The following is a 17,403-nucleotide window of genomic DNA, read 5'->3' as shown; positions in this document are numbered from 1 at the left end:
TTACGTGATTTTTCGCTTATCAATTGGCGCCGTTGCGGGGGCGACGCAGTTTGAATTTTTAAATTATTCTGTGTGGATTCATTACTCTTTATTTTTTATATTAAGTCTTGGATTGAGCTGAATTTTGCAATTATTTTGTGAATTTTGATGAAATAGTGAAATTGAAAAAAAAAATTCATCATTGCATAATTAATTTTTCTTGTTCATCAAAACTGATTATTTTTTATATTGATGTGTTTAACATTGCATGTTCGGTAGGAGATCTTTAAAACCTCATCTCGTGAATCTTGAAACAGTTAGTAGAACTCCTAGTTTTGATTGTATTTTTGAAAGCTCCGAAGGTGAAAATCAGCATTTTTGTGACTTAATGGAGAATAATCAAAATTTTGGGGTTGAACAGGGTGTTAGAAGAATGAGGTTGAGAGAATTTTCTGACCCTATAGAGAGTGAAACCTACACTAAAATATCTGCTCCTTTACCAGAAAATGTTAATTTTAGAATTGACCCGAATATGATTAATCAATTGCCTACATTTAATGGAAGATTTAATGAGGAGCCTTATGAGTTTTTGGAAGAGTATAACCAGATTTGTTCTGCTTATAGTTATGCAGGTGTTCCTCAGGAAATTCTCAAACTAAGGTTATTTCAGTTTGCTTTGAAAGATAGGGCAAAAGATTGGTTTAAAGGGGTAGGTCAAGAATTTCAATCTTGGAGTGAAATGCAAGCTTGCTTTTTAAAGAGATTCTTCTCTTATGGAAAGTCATCTTCAATTAAGAAACATATAAGAGATTTTTGTCAAGGAACTAACACTCTAGGAGAAGCATGGGAGAGATTCATGTCACTCACTAGGAAGTGCCCACATCATGGCATACCATCTCATGAATTGGTTGAAATTTTTTATGGTGGATTGAATGATCAGGAAATGCATCTAGTGGATATATCTAGTGGAGGAATGTTCCTTGATACCCATGCAGATGAATCCATGAAATTGATGGAAAAATTAGTAGAAGATTGGACATACCGTCAAAGTTTTTGTACACTAACGAAGTGCAGGTCCCAAGCGTGGAGGAATCATTGGCGTCAAGGCAGTTGAACCGGAGATCAGGATTGATAAGCTAGAAAGAGAAATGAGCAATATTGGTAAAACAGTTAAAGATATGAGCAATGATATTAAATCTTTTTGCAGGAGTCTAAAGGAAAGGCGAATGCAAACGAGGGCAACAATTCCACTAACAACCCTTGTTGTTTTTGTTCTAGTGAAGAACATTCTGATGAGGCTTGTCCTATGGTTGAACAGGTTAATGCATTTGGGAGATAAGATGCAGGTCAAAACCAATGGAATGCACGACCTAATCAAAATTGGAGCAAAGGAGGAAACAACAATTTCGTCTCAAAGCAATTCGCCCCGCAACCATATCAGCAAAATTTTCAAAATTTTTCTAAGCCCTTTTACTCTCGTCCTAACAACAATAATGACAACACTAACTCTACTTTAATGGATTTTATCAGGGAAATGCAGGAAGAGAGAAAAAGCATGCATGAGGAAAGGAAGATGTTGATGCAAACTTTAGAAGAGCGCAAGAAGGAAATTGAGATGCTCAAGCGAGGACAAGGGATTCAAGCACAACAACCTGCTCTCAGGATGAAAGGTAAATCAGAAGAAATCCTTCTAAGAGAAGGACATCCAGGTCAACTCCCTACCCAACCTAATATAAATCCTAGAAATATCATGTTGTGTGTAGATAGAAATTTAGAATCATCATGTTGTGTGTCTTCCGAAATTTTAAATGAATCTTGCATTGGTGAAAATAATAATGTTGCATCATGTCATGATTTTACAAATAATATTTTACATGGCTTTGAAGAAGATATGATTAATGATGAACATGTGAGTGTGATTTCAAAATTACGAAGTGGGAAGGTTTTGTTAGATACTCATAAAAAAATGTAGGATTGTCGGAGCATCAAGATAAAGAAAATGGAGAGATGGAAAATGATCAACAAGATAAGGGTGGCCAGGATGAGGAAAGACATCCACGAATGGCAGACCCTAATCCACTTGATTATAGACCACCCATTCCATTTCCTAGTGCTTTAAATATATCCAAGCAAAAACCTGAAAATTCTCATTTGCTTGAAATATTTAAAAATGCAACCATCACTATTCCACTGACTGAGGCAATACAAAATATTCCTTCTTATGCAAAATATGTGAAGGAACTATGTACACCTTCTAGAAAGCAGAAAAGGGTACAACTTTCTGAAAATATCAGTTAAATTTTATTGAATGATATTCCTAGGAAAAGAAGAGATCCGGGTGCTCCTCTCATTAAATGTGAAATAGGAGGCATGGTTTTTAGTAAATCACTTCTTGATTCAGGAGCTAGTGTAAACATAATGCCTAAAGCTTTGTATGATAAATTTAAATTTGGTGAGCTTGAACCTATTTTTCTTGAATTACAATTAGCCGATGGTTCAATTAGGCAACCTTATGGAAAATTAGAAGATGTCATAGTAAAAGTGGAGAATTGTAAATTTCCTGTTGATTTCATAGTTGCAGATATGAAAATAACAGGAAATTTGAAACCATGCCCCTATCATTTTAGGTCGACCATTCCTAGCTATGGCGAAAGCCACAACGGATTGGGATAAGGGTACAGTGGAACTTAAAGTAGGAGATGAAAAAAATGAACTATCTATCTCCAAATTAATGAAATACCCTAAAGACACAAGTGAGGATGTTTGCTTTCTAGGGTTGGTAGAAGAAGATGATTTTGATTTTGATCCATGCTCTTATGATTTATTTTCTTGTGAATCTAATGAATGTTTGAATGAAAAATCTTCCATACCAACAAATATTTCTTTGCATTCTGAAATTGAACTTAAGCCTTTACCATCATCTCTGAAATATGCTTATTTAGGACCATGCAAGTCTTTTCCTGTAATCATATCATCATTGTTATCATCTGAACAAGAATTAGAGCTTTTGAATGTCTTATCTACTTATAAATCTGCTATAGGATGGACAATTGATGACATTAAAGGCATCAGTCCAAATATTTGTGAGCACAGAATTTTTCTAGAAGAAAATTCTAGGGCAACAAGGCAACCCCAAAGGCGACTTAACCCGCACATGTTGGAGGTTGTTAAAAAGGAAATCATGAAATGGCTAAAAGCTGATTTTATTTATGCCATTTCAGATAGCCCATGGGTAAGTCCTATTCATGTAGTACCTAAGAAAACATGAATAACAGTGACTAAAGATGAAAATGGTAATGAGGTACAAACTCGAGTAGCTTCTAGTTGGAGAGTATGCATTGATTATAGGAAGCTTAATTCTGTGACTAAGAAAGATCATTATCCATTACCATTTATTGATCAGATTCTTGAAAGACTTTCAGGTCAAAATTTTTATTGTTTTTTAGATGGATATTCAGGTTATAATCAAATTGAAATTAACAAAAGTGATCAAGAGAAAACAACATTTACATGTCCAGTAGGTACTTTTGCATTTAAAAGAATGCCTTTTGGGTTATGTAATGCTCCAGCTACTTTTCAAAGGTGTATGACTGCCATGTTTTCTGAATTAGTAGGGGATTTCTTGGAATTTTTTATTGATGATTTTTCAGTGTTTGGTTCCTCATTCGATATTTGTCTATCTAATTTAACTAAGGTTTTGCAGATATGTGTACAGAACAATCTGGTTCTAAGTTGGGAGAAATCCCACTTTATGGTAGAGGAGGGAATTGTCCTAGGCCACCATATCAGCAAGGATGGGCTAAGGGTGGACAGGGCCAAAGTCGAGGTTATCAAGAACCTCCCCCTGCCCACAACCCTAAAGCAACTTAGGGGATTTCTAGGGCATGCTGGCTTCTACAGAAGATTTATAAAAGATTTTGCTAAAATTTCTAAACCCTTAACTAATTTACTTTCTAAAGATACACTATTTGTTTTTGATGAAAATGCTAAAGCATCCTTTTTGCAGATTAAAGAAGCTCTAATTCAAGCACCTATTTTGCAAGCTCCAGATTGGGGTAAGCCTTTTGAAATTATGTGTGATGCTTCTGACAATGCAGTGGGAGAAATTTTAGGACAAAGAGTGGATAAGAAGCCAGTTGCCATCTACTATGCAAGCAAGACTCTAGGAGGAGCACAAGTAAATTACTCAACTACTGAAAAAGAATTTCTTGCTATTATTTTTGCCCTAGAAAAATTTCGTTCTTATCTTTTAGGTAGTAAAATAATTGTGTTTTCAGATCATGCAGCTTTAAAGTTTTTACTGAATAAAAAAGAAACCAAACCTAGATTAATTCGGTGGATTTTACTTTTGCAAGAATTTGATTTGGTAATAAAGATAACGAGGATAGATAATACTGTTGCAGATCATCTTTCTAGATTATCTACAGAATTATCTATTCCTATTCATGATGGTTTTCCCGACGAATATATTTTAAAAATTCAAAGTAAAAGGCTTCCATGGTACGCTCATATTGTGAATTTTCTTGTCACAGGATTAATACCTAATGATTGGGATATGAATGATAGAAAGAAATTTTATAAAGATATTAATTACTATTATTATGATGAACCTGAGCTTTTTAAATTAGGTATTGATCATGTGTTTAGAAGGTGTGTACCGGAGGAAGAACAATGGAGCATTTTAGATGCTTGTCATTCTTCTTTATGTGCTGGACATTATGCTCCTAAATTGACTGCATTTAAAGTTTTAAACTGTGGATTTTTCTAGCCAACTCTATTTTCTGATGCTTTTAAGTTTTTCTCTAGTATGCCACTACAGCCTATCATTGAAGTAGAAATATTTGACCTATGGGGGATTGATTTTATGGGACCATTTCCTAATTCAGATGGGCATGAGTACATCTTAATGGGAGTGGATTATCTTTCCAGATGGGTTGAGGCAATCCCCACTAGGTCAAATGATCATAAAGTAGTGCTTAAATTCATTCAACAACATATATTTTGCAGGTTTGGTTGTCCTAGAGCAATCATAAGTGATGGAGGAAGCCATTTTAATAATTCTCAATTCAGGACCATGCTTAAAAAATATGGGGTTCAACATAGAATCACTACCCCATATCATCCACAAGCAAATGGTCAAATTGAGAATTCAAATAGGGAGATTAAAAAGATTATAAAGAAGATCATTAGGCCTGATGGAAAAGATTGGTCTAGCAGATTATATGATGCTCTATGGGCTTATAGAACTGCTTACAAAACACCTTTAGGGATGTCTCCTTACAGGGTTGTTTTTGGTAAAGCATGTCATCTTCCGGTTGAAATAGAACATAGAGCTTATTGGGCTATTAAGAAACTTAATCTCTCTTTAGATGCAGCGGGAAAACAGCGTTTATTGCAGATGCATGAACTCCAGGAGCTAAGGAACGAAGCTTACGAAAATTCAAGAATCTATAAAGCCAGGATGAAGCACTTCCACGACAAGAATATTAACCGTAAGCATTTTCAGAAACAACAAAAGGTTTGGCTTTATAATTCAAGGTTGAAAATTTTTCCAGGAAAATTAAAATCAAGATGGGATGGGCCATTTACAATTTCTGACATATATGATAATGGAGCTGTTTTGATTTTTGATCCTAAGAAAGGGAAGGAGTTCACAGTTAGTGGTATGCGACTTAAGCCATATGTGGAAGTAGAAGATATATCGCAACCTACGGCAACAATAACGCTAAATCCGATCGAAACCACCATACAGGAAGCATAAATCTAGGATTTTGATTTCACTACTTTTCTCTTTTTATTATTGAATTTTGATTTTGCAAATAAAGGGGAATTAACCTAATTCCCTAGCTCGTAATTTTTCTTTGATTTTGTTTTCAGTTTATAGCTTTTCCGGAATAAAGAAGATGATCAAGTACAATTCAGAAACAACACGAGATGTCGACTCATCATTAGTAAGTCCTTCAAAGATCACGCCAAGCAGGTTTGCAATTCTGAACTTCTGAATTTCAATTTTGATCTTTTTCCCATGCATTGAGGACATTGAATAATTTAGTGGGGGGGAGAGAACATTTCATGTGTTTACATTGCATAATGCAAACCTTTACTTTTCTTTATGTCATATAAATTCCATGTATAAATGAAACCCACCTTTAGGAGATATTCTTCATCCATGAATTCGAATTACATGTGTAGGGAAGTTTGGCTTTATATAGCGGATCATGATCATGCAAAGATGGGACAAACTTTGATTTTGGATGATATGAGTTGATTTCCAAATGGCTAGGTTATCTAGTGGGTGTGTAGGGGATAGGAAAATCAAAGGATTGAAGCACTATGGTTCAATATGCTAGAGAGTTGAGTGAATTGAGGACCCCATCGCGCCACCAATCAATGAGCCGATCCTACTTGATTGTTTTCATTCTTCCATTGAGTCAATCTTACTGTAGGCTGGAAGATAGGCATTTCTCCAAGTCCTTAAGCACAGAACTCCCTTTTCTTGATCTACCTTATGCCATTTGCCATACCATTCTACTTATCATGCTATCCACATTATCATCTATTTATTCAACCATGAGCCAATTTTTTCCTATCCACTTGTTGAATTTTTTTCTAACCTAACAGCCTTTCATGGATGGTAGCCATCTCCCAAGCCACTCTATCTCTCTTTCCATGGGATCACTTTTATCCCACCTCTATCTCCAATTCTGTCTAAATTTCACTCTTCATATTCTTATTAACTCTTCTTCTCTCAAATGATTTTTTTCAAACAAAAAAAAATCATGCCCTTATAAGAGTCAATGATAAATATGTTTGTATTTGCTTCTTCAAAATATTTAGTAGTTTTTTTTACCCCTTTCAAAAAAAAAAAAAAATTCATTCAAAGAAAACAAATGGGGTTATTTGTGATAGGGATTATTGGTAGATTGATTTTTGCTTTGAATTATTGATTCTAGTAAGGGCATTTTTCACTATATCTTCTTTCTATTTCTTTCTCACTTCGTCTAAGTCTTGGGAGAAGGCAACTTGAAATGAGTCATCTTTGATATACCCTCCATTCGCGACCCATCTCTTCACCTTTGAGCCTACGTTTTTCATTCATTCTTATGCTCTTACCCATGCCATCACACCACTTGATATTCTGTGCTAACTGGGAGGCGGAGAATGTTTAAATTTCATCTTATAGTGGGAGGAAACTTAGTGGAGAATTTGAACACAAGTAGCCGCTACCCGTGAGAGAGTGATCTTGTTATGAGAGGGAAAGGCCCACCACTTGATGAGTGCAGTGAGGAGCATTATGGATCATAGTGTAATATCTAGAGAGAAGTACATCTTTCTACTCATTTCATTAGCTCTATCCAAACCATGAGGACGGCACTCATATTCCTCACAAGGTGGAATCCGAATTGTCGAAGAGAGTTTCGTTTAAGCATGTTATTGATAATTCTAACACTTCATGCAGATGAATAAGGATGAATGGATGAAGAAATCATCTAAAGAATTCATGATACATTGCTAAGGGACTAGCAATGATTTAAGTGGGGGGGTATGATAACATGCAAATTAATATACTTAATTACTGAATTATACATTCTATTTATGTGTTTTAATGGTCATATTTGCATGTTATCATGATAAAATACATTGAAATCAGTTAACATGTCGTTTTTCTATTATTTCATATTTTTTATCATTTTTTACATGGAATTTGAGATTGTTTCAGTGAAGAAATATTTTTACATGATTTTATTTGCTTGGTTTAAGGTCAGTAAATCATCTCCTGATTTTTCTGAATTTTTCCCATATTTTTATGAATTTTTCTGAATTTTTCTGACCATTATTTAGGCAAGAAATGAATTTTATTTAATTAAATAATATATTGATTATTTATTTTGCATTTTGAATGCATTTAAAATGAATATCCACGTCATTCGCCCGAAATTCGGGCGAATGAAGGGATATATTAATTAAATAAGAAAGGAGAGGAGAGAGGAGAGAGGAGAGAGATAGGAAAAGTCAAATAGAGTGATTAAAAGAGAGAGAGAGAGAAGCGGAAATCGACGCCGATCATTGGCGTTTATTTAAAACAATGATTTTTTTCTTTTTCTCTCTCTCTCTTCTAACCAAGCGAAAAAAATCACTATTTTGTCCTTTTCTGTTTTCTTAAAAAGCAGCGAAAAAGTGTGGCCGACGCGGACAACGAGGGTGCACGTGTCCCGAAACACGAGAAAATCAAGCCCAGCCAATAGGAAATTCCGATTTTTAGAAAATAAAAGATCCAACGGCCCACATTTGATCTCACTAAAACTGCGATATCTTGAGATCTACAACTCCGATTAGGCTGAAATTTTGAGGGCAGGTTCGTCATTTCCTCCTCTACAATCTGGACGGTTGGATCTTTAAATAGAGGTCAGAGAAAAAAGGCGAAATTCACTTTTTGGAGGCTCTCCCCAAGCAATTGGCCAGGAAGGACACAGGAGGCATTCTGGAAGTCGTCAGATCTGGATCTCTTTATCAAATTTGTAAGTTTCTGAATTGTATTTGATCATCTTCTAGAAACGATTAAGCCTTGGCATGGGCGAAATGTACATGCCCTAGATTCATGTTTTGAATGCATCAGCACTTCTTTTTGATTTGGATTCGAGATCTGACTTTTGATAATTAATTCTTAATCATTTTAGGACATTTCTGCTTCATTACATTTTTAATTTAGGGTCGAAATTGGGGCTTTCCCCAATTTCATCACTTTCTCTCTCTAGGTTAATTTGATTTGTTTCTCTCTCTAGATTTCGGTTTTTATTGTTTAGGAATTTAATTTAATATATAAAAAACCCAAAAATAAAATTTGAACCGAAAATTCATCCATTTTGAACTCCAATTCAAAAATCACTTTCTTGATTATTAATTTCCCAATTTTAATTCTGAAAATTATTATAAATTTTATTAAATTGGGAAATTAATAATTTATATTTTTATGAGCTTAAAATAATAATAATATTCTTATCTGGAATTATCTGACCGAAATCAAAATTAAGTTTTACTTAATTTTGATTATTTTAAGAATATTATTTAATATTAATTGAATTAAATATTGCGAAATTCGAAATTACTTGACTTGATTCATAAAAAAAATTTGAAAATTCTGAATTGTTGCCTCCTTGTGGATCGACCCCTTGCTTGCTCTATATTCTTATTTAGTAATTAAGGGAATTATAAATTTATTGCATAAGTCTAAAAAGCGCAACGACCACGTAATTTTACGTGATTTTTCGGCTTATCATATTTAAGGCTGAATTTATTGATGATTTAATTAAAAAATAAATTACATGAAAATATTACTATTCAAGGTGATATATTGATTAAAATAATGTACTAAACTATCTGAAAGTTACAAATTATTGTAAAGCTGAAATATTTGGCATGATGTTTTTACTCTTAACACTTGAGACATATTTTGAACTTATGGCAAAATATAAATTAAAAAATTGAGATTAAAATGATTACTTTTTTATATTGGCTAATCATTATCAATACATATGACTGTTGAAAAATTACCATTATGGCCTTTTATATTTACAAGTCTATATATACAGTTTTGAGCCCTAATTTCAAATCCCCCTTCTCCTTGCCTTTTGAAATTACAGTCCAAAAGCTAGAGAGATCTTTCTATCCTTGGAGCAATTTTCAAGCAGTTTTTGATCATTTATTTGAAGAGAACATTTGTTGCTTATATCAATCCAAGTCCATAGAATTTGGAATTGTGGTTGTGGTGTAGGGTGATTCAAAATTCAAAGAACTTCATCAAATTTTTCATTTTTTGATATTCGTGTTCAGCCCTATTTCCTAAGTGATTTACTTGGGGCATTCACACAAACACGATTAGGGCACATAATCACCTCAGAATGTATACCCACAACTAGCAATAACGGTTATCCTAAGCTATCTATAAAAAAAATTGTGTCTCCCATTTCTTCTACCTCATGTCCTACATAAAAAATCCTATGTTAAGTTAAAAATAAAAAATAATATAGCTTGAGAACCTAATTCACCCCCATCTTATGTTATTCCTTAGCCACTTAAACTAACAATATGTGAAGTTCGGATGTCTTCTCACTACCTTTGGCTTTCGTCCTGCTTCACAGATCCAAGGGCCATGATCAAGACTTTTGGGAAATTCAGGGCTTTGATCCACAATGATCCATAATTTTTTTAGTGTAATATTGAATTAAAGATGATGGAGCTTGCCCAAACGACATCGATGTAGCATCATTGCAGCCATCCTCTCCATCAACAACATCACTACGGGTCCGTGTCCAGCCCAACCGGCGCACCAAAACATTCATGAAGACGCTCGGGTTTAAATACCCTGGGTAATGCACGTCCGCGCACGTGTTCGTATTTTAATTCTCCGCTTTTTGTTCTTCAGATTTCATGTTTCGTGTTTGTCACGGCGAGTACATCATACTCGTCATGACCCATTCATATCATTATTTTTTTCCGTGTCTGTATCCGTCTGTATCATTTATTTTAGCATCGTTTTAATTTCTCTAGTTTTATCTATGTTGTAAAAGGGGGGGTCATCTAATGGGCCTCCCTAATGGACTCCATGTAAGGGGCCCATCATGGCCCTATATAAGGCCATGATGGGCACCACATTCTTTTTCAGATCTGGATTTGCATTTGTGGCAGTTACAATCATCGTTCAGATCTCACTCAAGAAAGAAGAGGAGAAGGAGAAGAAGAAGAAATAGAGTAAGAAGGCAGAAAGTCAGAAGTGATTGAACGTCCTCTCCTGCCGTGACCTTTCAACCGACGCACCAAGAATGTTCTTGGTCGTGTTCACATCGTGTGGTTTCACTCTTGTTCGGTTATCATGAGGAGTCAGGTGGAAGGTGGGTTGCGGGAATGATCTATTATTTTCTCCGCCCGGTAGTGCGCGGTTGAACGGTCATTTTGATCGGCACAACACCACACAAACCTGCTAAAGGATTGATTTTGCATGTGAGAAAAAGTCGATCGTCTCATCCCCATTTGCAGAATCCAAGTGTGGACTACCCACGCTGGCGACACGGTGAGCTCTTGCATTTACGACGGTCAACGCGGTGGCACGCTCGCCGATCCATCTGATGGTCACCATTTGGCTGTCATTTTCCCGTCATATCACGGCCTTGACGCTTGTTGGCTGGCTCGCCTAATCCTGCAGTAGTCACCCGTCCCTTTGGTGTCTTTGACAGCTGCAACAGGAAGAAATAGACAAAACAAACAGAGATAAGAGACATCAATTGGTCGCCGATACAACAACGCTTTGTGACGACCCAACCACTGGTCGCCTGGGCTGTACTTATGATTTATACCATTATTTTACTGCATCATCGCTCAGGCGATTATCTCAGCCGCCAAGGTGTCCTTTGTGGCCTTGCAACTCATTTTTACACCAGCACTGTGTCGTCAGACAACGACTCCACATGTGGCTGCTTGAAGCTTCTCTATCACACTGGTGCCTCTCGCATCGCTGGACGTGAGCTTCCTGCTACGGGTCAAGGACCTCACACCGTATCTCTGTGGGAAACATCTTGCTGCCAGCCCTCGTTTGGTGTCACTCGCCATCAGTTGCACCCACTGAGCCGGGAACAAACGCTCGAGTGACACTGCCACGGTACGTCAACAATCTTTTGCTTTGTCTTGACTATCATCTGCGCTCATCCCAACGTTGCACCTACGCCGACTGTTGGATCTTCCTCTGCTTCCTCTCGGCAAAATCTCACCGTGCCTACCCTTACCAAACTCTGTGTACCAAGAAAGACATCGACGACGAATGTTGTCGCCGACACGGTACGTCGTTCCCCTTTGCTCGTCAGTTATCTTACTTTCTACAGTATATTTTTGGCTTCACTCCACCATGCTCAGATTAGTTTAGGTGACAGAATTTATCAAAAAAAATTACGTCATGAGTGATTTCCTAGGTACGGGTCGAGCCCATCCGTTACGTGCGAGCCCATCTGTACACTCCACCTAGGACGCTACATCACGTAATTACATATCCCCCTAGTGATCTGTCTGCTGGACGATACCATTGGCGACGTCCGATATCAAAAGATGGATCTGAAAACTAAACCATCACCTTTTCACAATAAAATCCATGATTTCTTGGTTCCTCAAGTGAGCATCTTTAAGTCAGATGTTTGGCCTCCAGATGTATCCACAAGATCTTTAGAACGCTAGATCTCCTCTACTTTCCACGAACTCTACTGCTTGAAATCCGATTTAGTCTCAATCTAGTATCCACTAGAAGCATCACTCAAGGAGAAGAGAATAAAGAGGGTGCTCAAACTAACTCACATGGGTATCAAATGATGGTGCCCCGTTGATTTATACTCTCTATGAAAAAATAGTAAAAGTATCTAGGAGAATTTCACAAAGTCTCCAATCTCAAAAACAACTAATTAAAGTTCCCCAACTTAACATATATCCAGCAATGTCCAAAAGCCTTGTGCGCATTAACCTCTAGGGCATGGAGCAGTCTTGTTAATAACTTCAATGACCCAATAACCTTTATTATTCTAATGTTGTTAATTAACTATATCACATGTAGACTAATTAATCAAGGATCAATTTAACCCAATGGAATGGTTAAGTTGTCCAACTGTAGGGTGCCAAGCTACATCTCATTCCCTACAAGATACAAAAGAGTATGACAACTTTTTCATGGAACATTTAACATCATTAGTTACCATGCATGTATAATCTTCTCATCTACACGAGACTCTTAAATGACTTTGGGTAAAATTAATGGTAAAAGCAAAATGGGTCATTCTGATTAGTACTGATGTGTGGCAAAATCATCAAAGAATGTCTTCCTTGATTTCCGCTACCCTAACCAGGGATTTAACTGCATCATATTCCTTAATTCAATCTCCTCTAATACTGAGGACACACGATCTTATGTTGACGACACAATCACCTTTGTAAACTTATTGCTACATCTAGTATAGGACAGTTAGGAATGTCCTAATTAGAGATTCGCAGGTCATAGTCAAAATGCAATCATCCATCCACAAGGTGTCTTAGGTGTCTCAAATCTGAGGACCACTTACAAAAATATGACATGAATCAACCTGATGGATGAAAGGTTGAAGACCATTCAGGGATTCATGCGGCTGAATACAATGAAGACTTTCCCCAAAGAGCACCCACTATATGTCCTTAGTATTTGGATCATCTTTCCTTGATTATATCTCCTATAATACCAAGGGCGGATGATCCCCTGTTGACCACAAAATCACCTTTGTGGACTTGTTGATGCATCCAAGCTAGGACACTTGTTGATGACTCATAGACCATTGTGAAAACACAACTATACATCCACAAGGCAGCTTTGGTATCTTAGCTGTATGGACAACTTACACAACCGTGACATTAAGGGATTTTAAAACTTGCTATAATATGTTTATGGATTTAGGCATGTGTATGGATCAATTCAGTTAACTCAAGGGGAATGGTAATTCTTTTAATTTGTGTTGATGTAATTTTGGTTATAGGTAGCGATGAGGAAGGCATTTCTTCTACCAAGGTCTATCTACAACAACACTTTGTTACAAATTATTTGGGGACAATGTGCAGGTTTCTTGAGATAAAGTTTGCTTATCAATTGGGAAAATTAGTCTGTCCCAGTAAAATAAGTTCTTGCTCTCCTCTAAAACATGTGGCTATTATGCTGCAAACCTGAAACATCTCCAATGGAACCTCACCAAAAGTTTTGGGACGAAAACTAACCATTCTTGGAGGATACTAATTGCTATTGGTGGTTATAGAGAAACCTGATTTGTCTTACCATTACCCATTTTGAGATTGTGCACACAATCAATGTCATTAGCCACTTTATGCAAACATCTTGTTAGTCTTACAAGGAGGGATCACTATGAGTCCTGGCCTATATGAAACAAGCTCTAGTTAAGGAACATTTTCTGTAAATGTCATTGTCATCTACGCATGGAAGCAAGTTCTTACATTAGATATGCTGGAGACAACGAAGACTAAAAATTCACTATTAGCTACTTGACAAAATTTGAACTAGAAGGTAGTTTATAGCTTTGTGGCTGAAGCCTAATATTGTGTTATGGCTAAAATGGCTCATGAGAGGGTATGGTTGCACTCTCTTGGTAAACTTGGGGATCGTTTCTATGTCGCTTGTGCCTATGGTTTGTGATGCTCACACTACCATAATCATAGCTGGAAATTCTACATTTCACAAGTGGACGATGCATATTGAGTTGATTGACACTACAACTGGGACAAAGTCTTTGAAGGTGTTATCTCCACACCTCGTGTTACTTCATTGAACCAACCTGCGGATGTCTTCACCAAGAACCTTACAGGAGTTTCTTAAGATGTTCTATGCATCAATAGGGGCATGTTTGATTTTTATGCTCCATCATGAAGGGTAGTATTTTGCCATCATTTTCTCTCTCTCTATCCATCTTTCTATTTGTATGTGTGTTTGTCTATCTATCTGTCTGTCTATCTGTCTGTATGTCTGTCTCTCTCTCTGTCTCTCTCTCTGTCTCTCTCTCTCTCTCTCTCTCTCTCTCTCTCTCTCTCTCTCTCTCTCTCTCTCTCTCTCTCTCTCTCTCTCTCTCTCTCTCTCTCTCTCTCTCTCTCTCTCTCTCTCTCTCTCTCTCTCTCTCTCTCTCTCTCTCTCTCTCTCTCTCTCTCGCTCTTGCTCTCTCTCTCTCTCTCTTTCTCTCGCTCTTGCTCTCTCTCTCTCTCGCTCTCTCTCTCTCTCTCTCTCTCTCTCTCTCTCTCTCTCTCTCTCTCTCTCTCTCTCTCTCTCTCTCTCTCTCTCTCTCTCTCTCTCTCTCTATCTATCTCTCTCTCTCTCTCTCTCTCTCTCTCTCTCTCTCTCTCTCTCTCTCTCTCTCTCTCTCTCTCTCTCTCTCTCTCTCTCTCTCTCTCTCTCTCTCTCTCTCTCTCTCTCTCTCTCTCTCTCTCTCTCTCTCTCTCTCTCTCTCTCTCTCTCTCTCTCTCTCTCTCTCTCTCTCTCTCTCTCTCTCTCTCTCTCTCTCTCTCTCTCTCTCTCTCTCTCTCTCTCTATCTGTCTCTCTCTCTCTCTATCTCTCTCTCTCTCTATTTATATATACATATATGTGTATATATATTCTACACATACATTCTTCACGTATATTACATATTAATACGCTTTTTAGATTTTCCCTCTCTTCTCGTGTGTCAAAGATCAAAAATATCATTCTAGAGGTTAGTATTTTAAAATTATTGCTATGTTCTAGTAATAACTTAATGTTTCTTTAGATGTGGCTACCAACAATTTTCACCTAGCAAAATATATACCTCACCAGAACATTAGTATAGTGTGCAGTGAAATTATTGGCCAGAAATTTGCACTTCCTACTAGACAAAACTGCACATTGGGGGAGTATTATCATTTATTATTTTAAATTTAAATTTTAATAATCCTAAAAATATTCTATTTATTTAGTGTATTTACTATTTATTAGATATCATATAATCAATTACTTTTTTAGATATCAGATATTAGGTCATTATCATTTATTATTTTAAATTTAAATTTTATAATCCTAAAAGTATTCTATTTATTTTGTGTATCTTCTTTTTTTAAGATATCATATAATCAATTACTGTTTTAGATATCAGATATTAGGTAATTAATTTTAATAGATATCAATCAAATATTAATGTATTCTTCATAGAGAAAGAGAAAAATAAAAGAGGAAGAAAATTACCAACAATGAACCTGAATCCAAAAATGGGAGTACATTGATGAACTCAAATTTTGAAATTTCAGTCTTTGATGCTATTTGAGTTAATCAATACTTGATTCATAAAACAAGATGACTAGCTAGTGATATAAGGCTTGTCTCCATAGACAAGATATATTATGGAAATAACACATAACTACAGACTAATTAGGGGGTGAGAATATATATTTTATAAAACAAGAAATATGGTGAGATCATAAGGCTGAGAAGGATACATATGTAATAATTTTTGAATATAATTTTTTATAAAAATTAAATGAGTAGATAACGATGAACAATGATGATTGGTGAATTAGATATGAATGAGCGATATGGACAAGATGGATATAAGCGAATGGGTGACATGGATAGACAGATGAGTATGGATGGATATTGTATATGATGATGATGAACAAAGTGAAATGATACTGAAATTGAACTTCTGTCCAAAAACTCCTAGATCATCAGATATAATGTTTTGAAGTTGGATCATTCCGAGTTGCTAAAATTTCCCTCTTATCAAATCCAAATTTTTTTATTTAAATTACATAATTCTGTTATGCTGACTTGTTTCTCACTTGATCATAGTTTTAAAAATAGAATTTATTTAAAATTATTTTTTTATTTTTTTTCAGGCCATGCGCCTTCACATTTAAAATGAAGGGAAAGTCAGCTCATTATTGCCTATTACGGCACCACAATTTGCAATGTGATAATGGAACCTTTCTTCAATGATTGTAAGGCCAATCGTTCGTCACCAGTGTGGATTGGCCATAACGAAATGATTAGAAGAAACTTTGTTGCTGGGCTGAAAGTTTTTTGCCATCCCTTACAGTGGCAGAATACGACACTAGCAATCCGCCAAGTTCAACTAGGTAAAGAACTGGTCAGTCAGAATTAGATTGAGAAAAATCATAACAAGCTTCATATGGAATCACATTTTTCTTGTTCATGTCCACATAATTAAGTGCTTCTTTTAACATCTATTGTCTATAGAAACCAATCTATATACTCTTATCCTTATGTTATCTCATCTTGTGTATCTTAATTATATCAGTGTATTCTCTTGTGATCTAATGTATCATAAAACATTAAATATAATAATAAATTTGCATCACTTATCTTTCTTATTCAATATCATCAAATTCATGTTAAATACTATCTTACAGTCTATGTGCATTCATACATTAAATATTATAATTTATATAATCTTATTAGCTCAATAAATACACTTAAGATATTTTTATCATTATACTACTATCCATTTTCTTAATGGCTTATTGCAATTTTCTTAATGGCTTCTGCTTTATCAATCATCCACCAGTACACCTCAATCATAAGTGCTGACATTTATTTTTGGAAAAAGAGGTGGTTGTCAATCTGTAGAGGCAATGGATTCATTTTCACAACAATTGTGAAAGTTAAAGATGCTCAAGTTACATTTTAAAAGGAATGATGGAGATTGGTGTGTGGCACCTTGTATGTTGACTGTGCATCCCCTCTTATCCCGTAGAGTTAAGCAGAATTGGGAACCTCCTCTTACATGTAATTCCGTTGATATTATGTTACTACAGTATACTAATAGTATTATTATACTAGTATTAATCTTCACATGTCCACCTACTTATTTTCATGCTATACATTATCTTTATTT

At 35.8% G+C, this 17,403-nt stretch overlaps 1 pseudogene; it reads right to left on the bottom strand.

The window, feature by feature from the left end:
• Window positions 1–773: 773 nt before the first annotated feature.
• Window positions 774–870, bottom strand: LOC144706261 (small nucleolar RNA R71; annotated as a pseudogene).
• Window positions 871–17,403: the final 16,533 nt, after the last annotated feature.

This window comes from Wolffia australiana, chromosome 7, assembly GCF_029677425.1.
Source record: "Wolffia australiana isolate 7733 chromosome 7, ASM2967742v1".
Taxonomy (NCBI): domain Eukaryota; kingdom Viridiplantae; phylum Streptophyta; class Magnoliopsida; order Alismatales; family Araceae; genus Wolffia; species Wolffia australiana.
This window is presented reverse-complemented; position numbering and strand designations above follow the sequence as displayed.